Raw genomic sequence first — 21,540 nt, 5'->3', positions numbered from 1 at the left:
CGCATGTCCAGTACATCAACAAGTATAAGAGAGAGGGAAAAAAAAAAACTCAAATATAGGCTTACAATCTCAACATGAGTAAAATACAATGAACAGCTTTATCATCAATTAAGCAAAATATAATGCACACACCTTTATCATTAATTGAGTAAAATGCGTCAATCGTTTCCGCAGTGAGGCTTCCTTCCCCTCTCTCGACGCATTGGCATAATCGGTTTACCTTCTCGTCGGTAAAATCATGCGCGCGCAGACGAATGACGTCACGAAGTTGTAAACCTTAGCCAGGCTGTTAGTAACCTACGTCCAGGTCAGTTGGGTTGGATTTTGTGTGTGATTTGTGTCACAGGTCTATCGTGTTGCTGCAGAATAGATACTAGAAATGGGAATACACATATTATATAAATTGGAAAGGTAACTATCACTGTACCTGCTACAAGTGGACCACCAGAAAGGAGTTTTTTAATTTTTTTCTGCTTTGGGAGGAACCAGATACCAGTTGAATGAACTCCGCTTGAGCATCTGAAAGTGAAAAAGCGTATTATTTATCATGAAGAACCAAGAGACAAATTACAACAGCAGGAATCGAAGGGCAGAATCCAACCATGAATAAACGCTTGAAGCAAAGAGGGGAACCACCACATAGGCCTAAGAAGGGTAAGGTACGTGCTGTGCATTTCCTGTTGCCGGTGATAGGGTACAGGTGTATTGTATATTAGTACCAGTCGAAGTATATATCTTGAGAATTTGTATAATTTCCTAAACTAGTCGTGTCAGGTGAATTATATTTGGTCTTTAGACAACTTTTTCTATGGAAAGCGCTTGAGATACTTTGTAGTATTATGTAGGTGCAGTGCATTTTCAGGTGCCATGGTAGGCTACAAGTGTATTGTATATTAGTACCACTCGAGTACATTTCTTCATCATTTATATAATTTACTAAAATAGTCGTGTCAGGCATTTCATAAATGGTTCTTATTTAACCTTTTTTCTTAGGAAATCTGACAAGATTTCGTGACTGGCAATACATAGGCCTAGGTCTAATTTTTAACCTAGTCTTATCCGTTCTGTAGCTGAAGCCGAGTATTACAGTAAATTATTTTTCTGTAATAGTTTATCAACATCATCACGAATACAGGTTCCGTATTTTGCAAACTAACGTTGAATCATCTGAACAATTTCTGCTAACTTAACCGCCATTATTAAAATCGAATAAAACTTTGTATACTATTCGAGAGTAAGAAATATAGGTTAGGCAGTAGACTCAATATCTCATTTCTGTTCCCAGTTGTCTTGGAAGGTATACCAAACTGCAATTAAGCAATGTGTTTGTGCATCGAAGAAGCTGTAATTTGAATAAAGAAAACAACCATTAAAACATTAGATTTTATGGATAGATAGCGTCCTTGGAAAATGAAGAGTAGGCAACAGTCCATATAGGCCTAGGCATAAAAAAAGTCACTACATATTGTACACGTGCGTAAGTACTTTACTTAAGAATGCCTACTTAAGAATGCCAAGCGATGATTATTCTTGTCAAAATAAATGAAGGAAAATGCCCAAATACCCCCTGAAATAGTCATTTTAAATTCAACTCTAATACCATCATCATCATGAGCCAACATGTCCTTTAAAACCTAGGCACATGCTTTCCATCTACTAAGGCTATTTGTGAACAATCCAATCAATTACGAACCTGTTTTCTCGAAATTGCTAATATATCTTCTTTCTGAATCTCACTCACAATATATCAAACTTTTTTTACAATAATATTAAATGTCTTTTATATGAAGTGTTCTGTTGGGTGTCACGCGGCAACGTAGGTTTGTCGGGACGGGACGAGTCCCATAACCCATTGCACGTCCAGTTGGGTGGAGTTTCAGACATACCAACCCTTCCGATGTATTTATGTGAATTATCGTATTGTACTAAATGCTTCGGTTGGCCACGTTGGGTTGTCAGCACTGTCGTTACCGGTCATTTCGAAATGTTTCGTTTGGGGTGTTGGTAAAGTAAGTAAAACTGGCGAAAATTCAGACTGCAAAGTTTTATACTATCTATAGTTTAGTGTATTATAAACACGTTTTTACAAAGTTAAATATTGTATTGTAATTGTACACTTGTTTCCCCATTAGACTTAGTATTATGAAAAATTCGCCCCTGAACGAAAGTCATTGGAACAAAGTAATGTGAGATTTTAAATTGATCTGAGAGAATAGGTAGTAGGCTAGTTAATAATACAAAGGCCGGCTTTTACGGGACTATTATTGAATCTGGTAGTTTATACCTACTTCGGTCACTTATATGCACGCATACGTGAAGGGCGAAAATATCGCGTAGTTCTGAGATTTTTGTATGTTTTCAACTCATGATATTCACTCTTTTTCCCGATGTCAGCATTTCTATCATAGAATGGTTAACAGAGCGGAATCCAAGGTTTTAAAGGTCTAACAAATGGCTGGCTTCTTTCTACAGACCGAAATTCACTTTATTTTATTATTATTATTATTATTATTATTATTATTATTATTATTATTATTATTATTCTACCAATATTGCGTGCTTCGTTCTTCCTCTGGGCCTCGTTGTATACAACAGGCTTTGGAATCCGATGAGGTTTTCCGGAAGGAATTACTCTGCTTGTTAGAGTACGCGGTTATCATCACGTGTGTTTGAGCGTGAGTGTAATATTATATATATATATATATATATATATATATGAATTTTGATCATATACACTTTTATTTATAAAATATTAAGCCATACATTTCGTTCAATATCGAAGTCGTTGTGCCTTTTGAATTGCTTACGCCCGGGGAATTATAACCAGGGTGACCATACGTCCCCCTTTGAGGGGGACAGTCCCTCTTTTTGACTCTATCCCCCCAAAAATTGCGGTCTTGGGGGGACGGCCTAATGTCCCCCTTTCAGCCTTACCTCCCACATTTGTCCTCCCCTGCCATTGCATATGTATTTAGTAATATAAATTTAGTTAACAAATCGGTATGGTTTACCACACTGACCCATACACCACCGCATGATGCTTCGTTTTCTTTAAACAAATGGAAGAAGGGAACCAATGTGCATTCTGTACGCGCATGGTACAGTGAACACCTGATCCTACAATTGTCCATGTCTGTGTTGATAATGTATTACCCCGGCTAGTACGCAACCAGCACTTGACATACGATGTAGTACGTATATTACGGTAATCATGTCAACCAAAAGGAAAGCTACTTTCAACAAAGACTTAGTACAAGAATATCCTTTCATAAAGAAAAGAAAAAGTGAAAGTGATGTCAAATGCATAAAGTGTATACATAATCTTTTTCGATACCGAATGGTGGAAAATATAATATTGAACGTCACATATAGACGTTTGACATAAGCGTGCCAATGCATCCGCCTTATAAGCAAGTCGATGGCCACATTCCTCCAGAAGGACAGATTTGGAGAAAAAGAAAAGAATTTGGCAGCCGCTGACGGGAACATGGGCATATCATTCACTTCAGCACAATTTGTCATTTCGCTCTACGAATTGCACTTCCCAACTCATTAAGAAGTGTTTTGAAAGTACGTTTGCTCGTGCCAGAACAAAAACGGAGGCGATTTTGAATAAAGTCTTCTTGCCCGATGCCTAGAGCACTTGAATGTTGATTTGTCCCGCGCAAATTGTGTTACTTTATATTGTGACTCCTCAAATCATGGAAATTTTGAATTATGTTCCTTATTGGTTAGGTACTTTTCACCTCGCCATGGTGTCAGGGTCAAAGTATTGGAAGTCAAAAATCTTGGTGGAGGAACAAGGGCTATTATTTCAGATTATATACAAGAAACTTAGTTCCAATAAACTGTCGGCTACGGTTTTGGCTTTGTATGCTGATAATACGAACTGCAACTTTGGTGGATCATCGAGGGGAGCCAAAAATAATGTCTTTTACAGAGTGCAAAAAGTTCTAGGTAGAAAATTAATTGGTGTTAACTGCGACTGACTGTCTACCTATAGATGTGGAAGTTATAACCGTGAAGATATTTTCTTTCTTCTACATCTACACAGTCAGAGTGGAGCAACTGAAAGAAATTTGTGAAAATGTTGATGTGCACTACCAAAACTTATTGGAATATACGAAGACAAGGTGGCTTACTTTACGACCAGCTATTGAGAGGATTCTGAAACTATTCAAATCATGAAAGACCTATTTTTTGTCCCAGGATAAATGCCCAACCATTCTTAAGCAGTTTTTTGATGATCCATTTGCTGAAGTTTGGTTGTATTTTGTACACAGTCAGAGTACAGTGTTCCATGATTACACTTTGAAAATCGAATCCCAAAAAGTTTCAATTATGGAAGTTGATTGCATTTTAAAAGATTTGAAAATGAAAATGGCTGGGCGAAAAAGAGAACTGTTCATCCCAATGGCAATCACCAAGATGCTCTGAGATTTTGGAGCGAGGGCGAATAATGTTGAACATTTCAAAAGTGCAGTAAAAGTCCTTTTATGGAACATCAGTAGAATACTTAGATCAGTGGACTAGGCCATTTGATGAGGTACAAAATTTTGATTGGGTCCTCCTTCAAAGTAACTCAATATGCTGGTCTCAGGTCCAGGAAACAGTGAACTATATTCAAGGGATAAGACCTGATTCAGAAATAGATGATAATGAACTTTTTGACGAAGTTACTTGTGTCAATGAAAAGTAAGTGATCTGGAAGTGGATAGAAAATGGGTAGATATATTCTGCCGCTTTGATAATAACAGCATTCCTTTCAGAAGCATATCTAAGGCTATTGAATTTAGCCTATGCCTCCCTGGTTCCAATGCTCCCGTAGAGAGAGAGTTCTCCTTAATGAGCAACTTCTAGACATCAGAAAAGAGCCAGTTGCAAGTAACTACGCTGAAGTCGGCACTAATAGTGAAATGCAATTTCGACTTTAATGAATATCTTAGAACTCACCCTTCACTCTTAAAGAAGATCAAATCAAGCCAAAAATACACCAAAGGTTGATGTAAGAGTTTTTTTTTTTATGTAGTCTACAATTCTCCTTATATATTAAAGACTAATTTTCTGTTGAAAAGGTCAGCAAGAAGGTCTGAATAAAATATATTAAAGAATCATTTTCTGTTAAAAAGGTCAGAAAGAAGGTTAGAATAAAAACACTTAACTGACAGATCTTCTAATTTATCATCACCTGTTATTGAATATACTTAGTAAAGATCAAATCAAGCCAAAAATACGCCAAAGAATAATGTAAGATTTTTTTTTTAATAATTTCTGTAATTTTCCATAAAATTTAAAGAATAATTTTCTGTTGAAAATGTCAGCAATAATGTCTGAATAAAAACACTGATTGATAGACCTTAAAATGTCAGCGATAATGTCTGAATAAAAACACTGATTGATAGACCTTCTCATTTATCATCACCTGTAATTGAATATATTTATGTATTAAACTTCTGAATTTACAACGACTCAACATAAGTGCAAGTGCATATGGACTTACTATACACTTTTGTCCCCCTTTCGCAAGTCAAATAAATGGTCACCCTAATTATAACTGATCCGCGCCGGCCAGGATTTGAACAAGGCTCTGATTTTGTAACAGCGATATATATATATATATATATATATATATATATATATATTATATATATATATATATATACACGTATATATCAAACTACAAAACGTTTCTGAAGTCATCAACTTGACATATATATACGTATCTATCAAACTACAAAACTTTTCTGAAGTCATCAACTTGTAGTCAGGTATTAAAGCCTATATCGTATCATGCGCATATCAAGCTTCTTTTTTTTTTTTTTTTTTTTTTTTTTTTTACAGACCCTGCGTTCTGTATTTACCTATCTATCGAGGATTCTGAATCGTTTCCTCAGAGTTAATTTACTTGAAAAATTTAAAATATGTCTGTATTTCGATTGCTTGCTTGCTTCATGTTTTTCCTAAGCTGTAATTTACGAGTCGATAGTCATGAATATATCACCGTGTAATGTTCATCTTTTGCTTATCGTAAGTGCATTGTATATTCAGGTATATCGTTTCCTTTTCACAAAGCAGCGAGACTTTTGCAACACGTAGATTTGATACCCTGTGACCTGTTCACTTGTATAATGTATCTCTTCGCTCACCTCCATTTGTATTATTCGTTCGTGTGGGCGGGTTTCTTTGTTCATTTATTTATTTACTTATTTATTTATTACCTAATTCATTGAGCATTCGCTCTATAAATGTCAATGAGAACACCTGTCTCATGTGATTTAGCAACACCTCCCCGTCTCTTTGATGACGTCATGCAACCAGGTATGGAGTATACGGGTCGGCAAGATCGAATTTATCCTAATAAAAGATGAGGTAACACCTATCCCCCCACCCCTATCCCCCCATCCCCCCCCCCCTTCGATCGCTCGCTCTCATGCTGAGCAGAAAATACAGGCTAATCGATATGTGCTCAGCCTCAACATCTCCAATGTATTTTCATTGTATGATTCTCATATTTTTGGTCTTGAAGGTTGAGCATTTTTAGCAAGTTGAGAGAATGCAGTGAAGGATCATTTCCCACGCTCAAGGGAGGAGGAAGAAGGAGAGAGAGAGAGAAAAAAAGAAGAGATTTACTAGGTCTCGAGCGCTGCCGGATGCGCGATAACCACCGAAGTACGACGATTCGGAGCAAACATGAAATACTGATCTCCCTAACTCGATTCCTCTTTTGCTTCAAAAGGTAAATCAAAGCATTGTATGCACGCTCAAAACACGTAATTATCTAGAATCAAAACAAACCACAACGATGCCTTTCAACGGAGTATGAAGATCTGGAAACAGACGAAATCTCGAATCAGTCAGTGTGTGTGTGTTTGTGTGTTTGGTGAAAATGGCGGATCCAAGCAACAGCACGAGAATTTCAACGCAATGTAACATTTTATCTCGCGCTGATAACGATGACGGAGTACAACGGGTGAGGATATCTTAGAGAGAAGTTGAAATACTGCGGAACGTGAGGGACGAATAAATTACGAATCACCCCTTAAGCAAATTCTTACTGCGAAGCGGTGCTTTGATGTGATAGCAATCGGTTCGGGTTACGTTGCGTTTTGTAATCCCTCCAAAGTGGATTTCTATGTAGTGCGTTTGTATTGTGTCTTGAAACCTGCATATAGAAGTGCATTGAAGAATTGCTTGTATCCATGCATAGACATACACGAATCCTTACGTACTTACGCACGTGTATGGGGAAATTGAATCGTATAGACTATGACACCGGTATCTTTCCTCACCCATTTTAGACCGATCTTAAAGTGCGATATCTACATTAAACATAATTTCCTACATTATTTATACTTTAATTATATGACTTGCATGCCGGTTCAAAAGACATGCTTATGAAAACCACGTGTCTGTAGCGGGAATTCTTCTCTTACGCTTTCATTAGTTTAATTGTATTTCTTTAGTCTCATGTTCCTTACTTTTCCTAAGCCAGTTGTGTAACGATTAATGAGCGTTTTTTTTTATGACAGCATATTGGGTTAACTTTAAGTTATAAATTAATTATTGGACTAGCAGTTGTAACCAGCCATGTGAGTGATAGCCGCCGTAATGATTAATTGATTTGATTTATCTGGCGCTACATAACATGTCACAATTACTGTCTTTGTATGATTGATTTGATTTATCTGGCGTTGCATAGCATGTCATAATTATTGTCGTTGTATGATTGATTTGATTTATCTGGCGTTACATAGCATGTCATAATTATTGTCTGTGTACATAATGAATCTGTGTTAACACAAAGGTGATTCAGCACTTATATACAGCTGACTAATCGAAACTGGAACATTTCCCAGTTGTCGATTTTATTTTATTTTATTCTTTTTTACCTGTTCCAAAATAAATGACGCAACAGAATAAAAAAAAAAAAAAAAAAGGGACGCCGGTCTTCCCAAAACAGGACAGCTTATTTGGAAGCCGTCTTTGTCTTATTCATTCGCACATTTGTCTGTCACCTGTAAGTCATTTACACCGAATAGAGTAAGCGTAATATATTTTGATCAAACTTTTGTCATGACGGGAAATCCTCAGCTCGAACAGCCAAGGAATTCGTTACTCGGTTGTCGAAACGGCAGAAACCACAGAGAACCAGCGTCTGAAGCTACCATTTGTAGTAGCGGGACCACCACCCCCTTATTTACTGACTCACACAGGAATGACCTGAGTGAGAGCCCTTGTCTAAAGCATAAACCCCTTCGCGAGAGCATAATCCTAACAGCCCCCCCCCCCCTCCCAAACCACCACCTTCCCCCAATTAGCATAAACCTACACAACTCAGCAGCTAGTTGCTTCCATTCGTCCCACACGGGAGCCATTTAGATAGCAATCTGTCACCTGCAGCAACGCTCCGGTGAGAGAGAGAGAGAGAGAAAAAGAAGAGTTCGGCAGGTATTGCCGCTTCCCACGCGTTTGGGACATCTGGAAAGAGAGAGAGAGGGAGGGAGGACAATATAGGCTAAAGTGACGGTCTCTCTCTCTCTCTCTCTCTCTCTCTCTCTCTCTCTCTCTCTCTCATACAAGTTTATCCCTGTGACTGCATACACGTATATATTGTGAGTTTTCATATATATATATATATATATATATATATATATATATATTATATTTACGGATCGATATATATATATATATATATATATACATGTATATATATACATGTATATATACGTATATATATATATATATATATATATATATATATTATATATATATATAGATATATATATATATATATAATTTCCGTAATTCCTCAGGGACAGAGTACAGTAGGTCGACATATTTAATCTTGAATAAAATTCCCTACGTGTTCTTCCGATTTCATCTTCAGTACCTAAAATTATATGTTTACATTATACAAGGCAGTAAGGGCTATTAACTCCTGTAAAATAAATGTTTAAAAGTATACACATCCAGTATCAATTAAAATTCTGCATTATTTCATAAAGTCTTTGAAGTTAAATGACGTATAATAAAATAGTTCATACATTATCAATACAGTATATGAATTCTCATTAAAAACAAAAGTAAGAACAATTACAAATCGACAATTATAGGAACGTACCTCAAATTGTGCTCTAATAGAAGTGCTTCATTCATGAATGAAGCCCTTCTATTCGAGTACAATTTGCACCTTTCAGACCTTCTTAACTGTCAATTTCCCTTTCTGCGCCGAATGACCTCATAGGGTCCAGCGCTTGACTTTTGGAGTAAATTCTATGTGTCGAGTGAAAACCTTTAAACTTTCTAATAAGATAAAGGACATAACGGTGTGGTTGACATCTTAACTTTTTTGCAGATAAAGGTGTCTGTCTCCGAAATGAGTTTTAGGTGACCTGAAAAAAAAAAATTAAATTAAAAAATTTATGGCAGTGAGGTAAATCACACAATTACTTTTGATACACCCCAAATATTGCGCTGAAAAGCAAAAAATAACTAAATAAATAGATAAAAAAAACAGGGGTCGGGTCGATAACTATGCAGGTATTCCTAGTTCGAGGCTGTTGCAGTCCTTTATTATTTCTATTTAAGAAAAAAAATCTCATCCTGTGATTATTTCCTCCCTAAGGCCAGCAACGCTGGCTTCTCGGAGATAATCGCTCAGTCTACGAAAATTGTAATCTTCTAGATTAACCATCATTTTCTCTTCTTAATCAAAATTTACAGCGCACATATTTTTAAACTCTGTTATTCATTATCTGCTGTATATCTTTCCATCAGCTTAGGAGCATCAAACCTCTATATACTTTTTGAAAGGCCTTTTCTTATCTGCCACGCCGGGCCCCGTTCTCATATAAGCTTATCTAGTTTTCATCTGATGGGAGTTTTCGTAATCATTTTTCATTTTCCTTCTTCCATCTTGAACGCCTACTGCCACAAAGTCGATTTTTTTGACATCAGAGAGACGGACAGATAGGAACACTCCCTCCCACGCAAAAAAAAAAAAAAAAAAAAAAAAAGGACAGTTGATGCTTTATGTACAATTCAGTGTTTTATTGGATCGTTGACAGGAGAGAGGGGAAACGATTCAATTCCTTTTTCGCGGTTCCTCTTTCGGACGAATTTAGAGTCCGGGCGCTGTCGAAAATATATGTATATTTTTTCTTTTTTCTTTTACGTCGTAACCTTCATTTCCAAAAGAAGGCTTTCTGAAAAGAAGGGTTACGTGGAAGGGAAATTGCGATGTGAGTCAGTTTTTTTTTTCTGGGAATTTTATATAGTTTAATGCAATTTGACTGTCACTGAAAATATCAAGCATCGAGCCTTATATACATATTAAATGGTTCTACATTAAAGAACTAACGCTATAATTCTAGTCTTAACAAGAAAATAATCCAACTTCAAACTTACACATTGCATGACGGTACCAGGGTAGTGACCAAAAAACTGTTAAGTTTTGAATTTAGTTACATCGGTTATCTCTTAAGTATGTATATATATATATATATATATATATATATATATATATATATATATATATATAATAAAAGGAGCCCATTAAACACCAAAAATATAGAAAGAAAAGTACTTTTCTTTCTATATTTTGGTGTTTTTATGGGCTCCTTTTATTAGATGGAATTCTGTTGTAACAGAACATTTTACCTGTCATATATATATATATATATATATATATATATATATATATATATATATATATATATATATATATATATATATATATATATATATATATATATATATACATATATATATATATTAGACCCCCAAACAAAAATATCTATCATGATTTTTAAACAAAAGATTCATAACAAAAAATATCTTAGTGGGGTAGTGCCGTCAGTGCACCTCATGCGATTCCTTGTAGGCATTGTTAAGGTTCTTTGAGCTTCCCTTCGGCCCTTAGCTGCAGCCCCCTTTCATTCCTTTTACTGTACCTCCGTCCATACTCTCTTTCTTCGCTCTCTTTCTTCCATGTTCTCTCCACCCTCTCCTAACAAAGAATTCATGGTGTAACTGTGAGGTTTTCTTCGTGTTACACCTTTTTACTGTCAATTTCCGTTTCAGCGATGAATGACGTCATCATAGGTTCCAGTGCCTGGCCTTTGGCATAGATTCTATGTGTTATTGTGTTCCATAACATAAAACGTCTTGACAGTTGAACTGACAACGCCGGAAAACTCTTCCTTTCTCCAATTGTCAGGTGCCCTCTGGAACTGCCTGATCATCTGTATCCATCTTCAGGTGGGAGAGAATTTGGCTTGTAAAATCCAAGTTTTTCATTTTTTTTTTCTAGTCAAATCCGCAAAAGAAAGTTCGAAGAAATCAGGCTCATCGGATGCAGTATTTTACGGGTTTTGTTCGTCCGTTGGACACGTTTGTCCCTTGTTAAGAAATTCTTTTGTTTCATGCACAAACCCACACCCATATATATATATATATATATAATATATATATATATATTATATACATATATATATATATATGTATATATGGTGGGGTCAATTACGAAACCTTGTCTTTAGAACTAGTGCACTACAAATGATCAACCCTATGCATACATATATGCACACATGCGCGTATTATATATATATATATATATATATATGCATGAATGCATATGATGCATACATATATGTATGCATGAGTTTGATCATCTATAGTGCCACTAGTTCTAAAGATAGGGTTCGTAATTGACCCTACCATATTACCACCATTGTTTAATCTTTAGCGATCTCACCTTGAGAGAATGCGCGCTGTCCTACTGTAAGAGCATAAATCAAACTTAATTTACAACCACGCACCCAGTACTTAGGAATATGTATTTAGAGATGAGCAAGAGCGATTGTGGGGAGAATTTAACTTAATGAAAGCGCATTTATATAGTAATAATAAAATTCATTAGATACCTTCCTAGTACAGTATATAAGTAGTGGTTTTTACGCTGTTATATGACCTGACTTAATCGAATGACTGAATAATAATTTACGTCTGGGAATCGGGAACAAAAGTTGCCCAGTAGTAGGATTCATTGAGACGGTGTAACCATATCATTTTTTGAGACTAAACGAACTCTGCCTTCATAACCTTAGGAGGGATAATTCATTATGGTGAATTTGGTATAAGTGGGATGGCTCTTTAAGACTTTTTTTTTTATCAGTCGGTTCGATCATCGAAATAAGGATTGATGTTCATTTACCTAAAATGAGAGAGAGCTATTCATAGCTCTTAGGCATAAAGTCCACGTATTAAGCTTATTATACAGTTTCTCTCATCCTACTCCCAAACATCATTTGTTCTCTATTCCCTCACGTAAAATATTTACCCTATCGCTGGATCAACTCGTGTAACAGCGCTAAAACAAATATTTATATTCTAGGAAAGTCTCTAACGAATTTTATTATTACCGAAAACGCCTCCCGTAAGTGATGAATTGTGCATCCGCGGAAGCTTCACTTATTATCAAAGAAAACGGGAGACAATCCGTTTTTTGTGATGTGTTTACTAATAAGATTGACGATCAGGCGTTGAAATGCTGCTTATGCACGAACCTCGTCCACATAAACTATTTTTGCTTCTTTTATGCCATCGACCTTTCGATAGTCGAACGAATGTTGTTCTTATGAGGATCGTTAGCACGATTTCGGTGTTCGTGATATGAGTGACTTAACCGTCTTCTCAGAAAAAAAAAATTAATACAACAAAAATGTCAAAGTATGACGGAAATGGTTGAAAGGATGTAGTACTACTTGGGGAAAAGTGAAAATTTCGTCCATCTTCCTTAAAAAAAAAGTCTCAAAGGCCGATGGGAAAGATTCCGAAATCTTTTAAGCTCAAAAAGAAAAGGAGTGTAAATAGAAATATAGTTGACATAAGTTACGCGTATATAAATACAGTCATAAAGATGTTTGCGCTTAGTAATGCTATTTCGTTGCCTGATTGACTGAGAATCTAATTATCGTAGCGTTGAATTTTCTCAGACAGTTCAGTGAAGGTAATTATTTTTCGACACAATTTTGAATACCAAAATATAACAGATTAAAGAAGAAGCAAATGTAAGGAGTCAAGTATAAATTGCCATAATCGAATTGAATGTAGCATAGGTCTAGGTAAAGAGGTACCTTGCTGTACCTGTCAAAAGTTATCCCAAAATTAAGGGGTCGGTTGCCTGATGCGCCTTCTCTTCCACTGCCTTCTATCAAAGGCATCATCTTCCACCAAACCTCTTCTTTCCATACCATATTCCTTACAACATCAAGCATGATTTTGCTTTTTGGCAAAGGGGTTTTTACGACCGTTTGCCCTTCCTGTTATCAACCACAGTTATTGGCAGTGGGCCTAGCCTTTGACTGAAAAGTCCACCTGCAAGGCAGCAGTTTCCACAGTTATTGGCGGTGGGCCTAGCCTTTGACTCAAAAGTAAGACTGCAAGGCAGCAGTTTCCACAGTTATTGGCGGTGGGCCTAGCCTTTGACTCAAAAGTAAGACTGCAAGGCAGCAGTTTCCACAGTTATTGGCGGTGGGCCTAGCCTTTGACTCAAAAGTGAGACTGCAAGGCAGCAGTTTCCACAGTTATTGGCGGTGGGCCTAGCCTTTGACTCATAAGTAAGACTGCAAGGCCGCAGTTTCCACAGTTATTGGCGGTGGGCCTAGCCTTTGACTCAAACGTAAGACTGCAAGGCACCAGTTTCCACAGTTATTGGCAGTGGGCCTAGCCTTTGACTCAAAAGTAAGACTGCAAGGCAGCAGTTTCACAGTTATTGCGGTGGGCCTAGCCTTTGACTCATAAGTAAGACTGCAAGGCCGCAGTTTCCACAGTTATTGGCGGTGGGCCTAGCCTTTGACTCAAAAGTAAGACTGCAAGGCACCAGTTTCCACAGTTATTGGCAGTGGGCCTAGCCTTTGACTCAAAAGTAAGACTGCAAGGCACCAGTTTCCACAGTTATTGGCGGTGGGCCTAGCCTTTGACTCAAAAGTCCACCTGCAAGGCAGCAGTTTCCACAGTTATTGCGGTGGGCCTAGCCTTTGACTCATAAGTAAGACTGCAAGGCAGCAGTTTCTACAGTTATTGGCGGTGGGCCTAGCCTTTGACTCAAAAGTAAGACTGCAAGGCAGCAGTTTCCACAATTATTGGCGGTGGGCTTAGCCTTTTACTAAAAAGTAAGACTGCAAGGCAGCAGTTTCCACAGATATTGGCGGTGGGCCTCGCCTTTGACTCAAAAGTAAGACTGCAAGGCAGCAGTTTCCACAGATATTGGCGGTGGGCCTCGCCTTTGACTCAAAAGTAAGACTGCAAGGCAGCAGTTTCCACAATTATTGGCGGTGGGCTTAGCCTTTTACTAAAAAGTAAGACTGCAAGGCAGCAGTTTCCACAATTATTGGCGGTGGGCCTAACCTTTTACTAAAAAGTGAGACTGCAAGGCAGCAGTTTCCAGTTTTTAGCGGTGGGCTTAGCCTTTTTATTCAAAAAACAAAACCGCAAGGCAGCAGCTGTCATTTAGCCGCCTTTTACGACACGCAGGACCTACGGTGGTAGTATTCTTACACCCCTACCACAGTGTCGAATCTAAGCAATCATAAAATCTGTGTACAACTGTGTCCCAGAATCTGAGGGGAAAAAAGTGAATGGCAGAAATACGAAAGACACAACAAGATTACTTCTCGCTAATCTACCTCTCACGCTAATTCAGACCTCTAAGGTTTTCAGCGTTGATTAAAAAACCCCCCCGGAAGTTTTCCAACCCTTCCAGCGTAGCTAATCAAGTCAGAATAAGGACAGAAGATTCGGAAGAAGGTTTTTCTTCTATAGAATACCTTCCCTGATAGGGGGAGAAAATATACCAAAAAAAGTGAGATTAAAACCAGACGCATGATGCAGTAGTAACACCACCTCTCGATTACCAGATGAAAAGAAGCCAGAATCCCATTGACGCGACTTCATTAAAAAGAGATGAAAAGAGAGTCATCACAAGACGCACCTTGTCCTTCTCATTGCTTACTTAAATAAACGTGTACAACAACATACGCATACGCGTGCGTGCACTGTATATATGCGGGTGTTTATACACGACATTCTCCGGTAAAGAATGCCTTTTTTTTTTTATTGTGTTTTTACGTTGCATGGAACCAGTGGTTATTCAGCAACGGGACCAACGGCTTTACGTGTCTTCCGAACCACGTCAAAAACAACAAAAAATTGGGTTTTTTGAGCAGAGAAGGAAATACATAAGAGGTATTACGTTTTTATTGGAATGGGAGACATGACGCCTAAATTATATTAATAATATTAAATATTGCAGTGTTGTGCATATGTGTGGAACTGAGATTACTTGTGGGTGCTTTCGTAATTATTCTCTTAAGAAATCGTTATAGTTAGGCTGTGTCTCCAGTGGACCAAAGTTAAGTATATCTTAGTTTTACCAGACCACTGAGCTGATTAACAGCTCTCCTAGGGCTGGCCCGAAGGATTAGATATATTTTTACGTGACTAGGAACCAATTGGTTACCTAGCAACGGGACCTACAGCTTATTGTGGGATCCGAACCACATTGTATCGAGAGATGAATTTCTATCACCAGAAAGAAATTCCTCTGGTTCCGCGTTGGCCGAGCCGAGAATCGAGCTTCGGACCACCGGATTGGTAGCCGAGTGCGAAATGCCAACTCGGCCAACGTGGAACTCTCCAGTGGACCAGTAAGACATATTTTTCCACTGTAGTTTCCGTTGAATCATTGCAAGATTGTATAGAATTTGAGGGGAGCTGCATTCCCACGAGAAAAAGCATCTCATAGATTTCCTTCACTCTAAAAAAGAGTTTATGTTATTTAAAAAAAAGTGTTTATCTTAATTTAAACAGTGTGAATTACAAAAAAATAAATAGATAAATAAATAAAGATATATAATCTCGATTTCACTCATTAAAAAAAGTATGTAAATTTACAAAGCGTGAATTACAAAACTTAAATAAATAAATGAATCTCTAGTAGATAACACCCGTTTGTTAGTTGTTTATTTATCACCACAATTGAAAAAGCTGTATCTTGGAACGACGTCTTCTTCGAACATCCACAGAAATGACAGCATCGCCATGAGCAAAATTGCTCAGCCTTACGTTTTACAAGGACTGCCGACCACAACAGTATACTTAAACTCAGTGCTGTGTCTCCTTACTTATAAGGAAAGTCATCATTAACCGTTTGGCGCACGGAACGGTTTCACAAAAGGAACCCGAAAGCCCTTTTTAGCGCAGATGAGTGCTCTTGACCATGTCAGGTCATTTAAGGTGTCTTTCGTCATCACAGTGATTTACAGAACGACAGCATAACACTGTTATTTGGTCAAGTCGGTAAAGTCTTATTCGCCAGCCGGAGTCCTGCAAGGTGAATATCCCAGTCTGTTTCTCTCCATTTCTCAATATATATATATATATATATATATATATATATATATATATATATATATATATATATGTATATGTATATGTATATATAACTGATTCAGGAAGATAACGAACGTGATGAATGTAAAAATAAAGACAAGTGGCACGAAGGAAAAGTGAAACAACATAGTTATTGCTAGGCCCCTTTCGACAAGTGGTCCTTTACTAGCCTGTAAAGGGCCATGCGTAGATAGGCCTAGCAATCACTTCTTTGTTTCACTTTTCCCTCGAGGCATTTATATATATATATATATATATATATATATATATATATATATATATATATATATATATATATATACATACGTATATAAAATTATAGTGTGTGTGTGCATGACTTTAGGATAATAGAATCCTCTCAGCGAACCGCGTCAGAGAAATTTAGGCTCAGTCTTCAGTAAAAAACCTGGCCTCATAGCCTACTAGTGCAGTCTAATCACCATTTTCTTTCTTAATGGTGAGGATCTTTTATCTCGACGTCGCTGCTGATGCTGATGATGAGTCATTGCTCATTACCTTTTTCATCTGACGGATGAATTTACCAAAGTCCTTGGAAATCTGTTTTCTGTGCCATTTACCTTTCTGTGCCATGTACCATTGGAAGCTTCTTGTCCCGTTCGTTAAGGAAAACCAGGTGTCTCGAACACGTTACCTATTGAACTAGTTCATTACGGGAATGTTGGATAATCTTGGGAGCGTCTTCGGGTACACTTCCTTCTTTGGACAATAAGCTCTTCTCGTTTAACTTGAACTTTGAACTTTACAAGCATTTATATCAATAGTTCTCTCTCTCAAAAAAAAAAAAATAATAATAATGATAATAATTTCAACTTATCAGCATCATGATCACAACGCAATGTAACCTTCGCATTTAATATGACGTGGAAATCTCTCAGATATTCCTCTTTTTTTTTTCCTCCCTCTCCTTTCTCCTCACTCTTTCACAGCGTGTAACATCTGCAAATCCCTGGTAGCCTCTCTCTCGTCCCTTGTATTCTCTATGGGTGGCATCTGCATTCATTCCGCTGACTTCAGACATGTTCCTCAATCCATGCCAAGGTTATCATTTACACAATTCTCCGTTGTTGTCTTGCAACCTGTCATTCCTTGTAGCCACAGTGTTGTTTATATTCGTTATAACTTTTCTAATATGAAACTCTCTCTCTCTCTCTCTCTCTCTCTCTCTCTCTCTCTCTCTCTCTCTCTCTCTCTCCTATGTATTTACATTAAGTACATATACTATGCATATGGAAATGAACAAATGGGAACGTGTTTCACAGATATAAATTTCTGATTCACAACGGGCCTGAACCCCGATGTGTTTATATGTATATATGTATATATATATATATACCATACAGTATATATATATATATATATTTATATATATATATACATATACTATATATATATATATATATATATATATATATACATATATATATATAACCGCAAAATATAAAAAGTAAATACTATATTTCGGAGACCGGCTTTGTGTGTGTGTGTGTGTGTATATGGATATTTGTGTCTGTGTACGTGTTTATTTCTGTGCCTTCCTACATTGCTTATGGGCACATCTCACTCATTTAGAATTCACAGAAATATAGTAGTAGGAACAGCTGAGCGTGGGCCCAACGCTTCTGTGCGTGATTAAGTGTGTTTGAACAGGATTTCCAGATAGTATACTTTTGTACTTTATGTGAATGCTTGCGAGAAGTTACTTACGTTGCCAGGTTTCTCTCTCTCTCTCTCTCTCTCTCTCTCTCTCTCTCTCTCTCTCTCTCTTCAGTGGTTGTCTGATTGTTTGGAGTCTGTAGTTGAATTCAAACTACTCGGTAATATTATTAAACAGAACTTTCATTTCAGAGTATCACTATTATGAGAAGTTATTAGCTAATGACAGAAGCAGTATTCAAGATCCCGATTTTTTTCTTTCATTTTTAACTGTCAGCGAATGTTCACTAGCAAAATTACTAAATAGTCTGATAGGTTTCTTGTTTTATCGGCCTACCGGATGATATGCACTTACATATGTATTTCAATTATAAACCAGAAGACTTGAGGTTAACAGCGAATAAGAGGCGCAGCTTACATTACATTGTCACTCTTGACATATCCGCGTGACTGGGTCCATTACGTAAAAACGTCATTAACACACGACAGCAACATATCACACACACACACACACACATGTTGAATACAAGTCAACGACTTATGGACTGTCTTAACCATTGGTTTATGAGACTATCCAAGGTTTGCCACAAAAAAGGAAAAAAAAAATCTTTCTCGAAGTAGTTCACTTGTTTTCAACGTGTTCGTGATATGTATATATATATGGCACGTTTTCCTATAGTATGGACGCACGTTTACGCTATTATTCTAGCGGTTAATTGCATTTATAAGGATGTCTATGAATACTCGGAGGAGAGTGCTTCCGTAATCGATCATGAGCGCCGGTATAGAGGTATTGTACGTGTGTCTGTTTCTGTCACGTTACGGGTGAGGATGCATGAGGGTAGTATTTATCATTATAAATGACAAGACATTTGCTCTCCTCATTACTATTTTATTCTTTGTATACTTAAATGTTTATGACACGGAAAAGACTTTCCATAAAGCAATATTAAGGAAATCAGGTTCTTGAAAGATTAAAAAAAAAGTGTTAATTAATTTTTCATACAGCCAACACGATATAGAATAGTCTTGAAAAAAAATCGTGGTAATTAATTTTTCTCACAGCCAATAAGACATGAGATAATCTGGATGTTGAAGGCGGGTTTTTTAAAAGGAAAATTCATTGCATTACTCTGTATATTGCATATTGTTATCCACTATTTTACTTTTGTCAGCGAAATTCATTTATACATTAGAATAAGAAACGAAATTCTTGATCCGTATAGCAGTCAAAGTTACGTTTTTCTTCTTAGTAACACAGTTACTAACAAAATATAGTCCCATCAGTCATATGACGATGTTTACCATAATTTTTAACGTACTTTTCAATTTAGAGAAAAAATGTTCTAGTGTGCATCAGTTTTCTAGTCACTTTTAGGCATCCGCTGTAAACAATTCTATCAGTGACAACTTTCTTTTCGTTATTTAGGAACCTTAGGTTACGTTAGTGAATTGATTTCTTTTTTTTATTCACTTGTCCCTCACTTATGGCTTCCCCTCTCTCCAACCCATTTTTCCTTTCCACCTGCATTTTAAATCATTTCCCGTGTCCATTTTTACACTTGCCATTTTGCTCGAATATCCCCCTCCACTTATTCTGTTTTTTTTTTTTTTTTTTTTTTTTTTCTCCGTAGAAATTTGTCCCCCAAACGAGACTTCACTCTAAAACAACTTCATTCTGTAATATTTCTCACTCCATCAATCCAAAGGGCACGAAGTACAGCAAGGAAAATGTTCTTTAGGACTCAGGGGTAAAAATAGCGAGTTTTTAAAGAGAAAATATTGTGGATTTGGTTTCATCTCAGGTGGAATTTTTTAAAGAGAAAATATTGTGAATTTGGTTTCACCTCGGGTGGAATTTTTTTGAAGAGAAAATATTATTAATTTGGTTTCACCTTCGGTGGATTTTTTAAAGAAAGAATATTATGAATTTGGTTTCACCTTCGGTGGATTTTTTAATGAAAGAATATTATGAATTTGGTTTAACCTCGGGTGGAATTTTTTAAAGAGAAAATATTATGAATTTATTTTCACCTCAGGTGGAATTTTTTTAAGAGAAAATATTATGAATCTGGTTCCGCCTCAGGTGGGAATTGGGGTGCCCTTTTAAGTAAATACTTAGAGAAAAAATTATAAAATCTGTCCAGTGTATAGAAATAAATGTTGAGAATAACGATTAAAGGATTAGAGAGAGACTTGAGGCGTCTGCGGAAACCGGAGTGGGAATGTACGAAGGCAATCTTGAGCCAAATCTCTTTTATGGAAATATAGTTTAGATGTTGGATGCAAATGACTGACAATAGGTTGAGGCTATTGAGATTGAACAGATTTCTTATTATATGTGGCATAACAAGAACTGAAAGGGTAGAAAATGTTTAGATAGAGGTATGAGGTGAAAAAATGGTTAGCTTACGTGGAGGAACGAATCAAAGCGTTTTGAAATGGCCTGGTCATGTCGGAGGAATCAAGGTCGATTAGTTTTGGGGGAGAGAGCACGTAACTTGGACGTGCTATGGTAGATTCACATCAAGCGTGCATCTGATGTCTAGGCCAGACCCTTACGACTCTCCTGATTAGCTGTTGATAAGCCAATCACAGGGCTGGAAACCCTCAGTCTCTCGAGAGAGTTCGCATAGGCAGGATGTATATGTTCCATCTCTCCTGAGGGATATATACTTGAGAGATTGAGAGTTCCCAGCCCTGTGATTGGCTTATCAACAGCCAATCAGGAGCGTCGTAAGGGACTGGCCTAGACATCAGATGCACGCTTGATGTGAATCTACTATAGGAGGTAGGAGGAGAGGCAGCACTAAGCAAGAAAGGACGAAAAGTGGTTGAAAGAGATACTAGTTGAAAGAATGTGATGTAGGGTACTGATGTGCTGCTGATGAGGCGTCTGCGTACGTATGTGAAGCCCTTAACGTTGTGGAAGTTTGTTGCAAAGGGTTTCCGTCCTGGAAGGGGGAAAAAGGCTTGACATTAAAAAAATGTGGTCACGAATCCTGGAAGTATGTTGCACAGGGTTTTCGTCCCGGAAGGGGGAAAAAGGCTTGACATTAAAAACGTGGTCACGAATTGACCAAATTACGAAATACGTGGCGATTTGCCCGAAAATTCGATAATGAATCACGCTTTATATGTATTCGTCCAAAGAGAAAGATAAAAAAAAATAATGGAAGAAATTTCTTCCGATGGAATAAAAAGTCGTCCAGCTCCTATTAAAACTGATTTTATTCTCGCACGGCAGATGAGCCAGATCATCATATATATGATTTCCACGGATTACTTGTGCAAGGTTGAAGGATTAATAATTCATGATGGATGTAGCACGATGACAAATACAGCCAGGAGGGCATCAACAGGTTCTTCTCTTTAAAATCTGGGAATGTTTTTGTAGGTACCTCTTTCTGTCTA

The 21,540-nt window shown here is 37.1% G+C and overlaps 1 pseudogene; it reads left to right on the top strand.

Moving 5' to 3' along the window:
• Positions 1-286: 286 nt before the first annotated feature.
• The window catches only part of LOC135218488 (uncharacterized), a 437,434-nt pseudogene continuing 416,180 nt past the window's right edge, over positions 287-21,540 (top strand).

Source organism: Macrobrachium nipponense, chromosome 9 (assembly GCF_015104395.2).
Source record: "Macrobrachium nipponense isolate FS-2020 chromosome 9, ASM1510439v2, whole genome shotgun sequence".
Classification (NCBI taxonomy): Eukaryota; Metazoa; Arthropoda; class Malacostraca; order Decapoda; family Palaemonidae; genus Macrobrachium; species Macrobrachium nipponense.
This window is presented reverse-complemented; position numbering and strand designations above follow the sequence as displayed.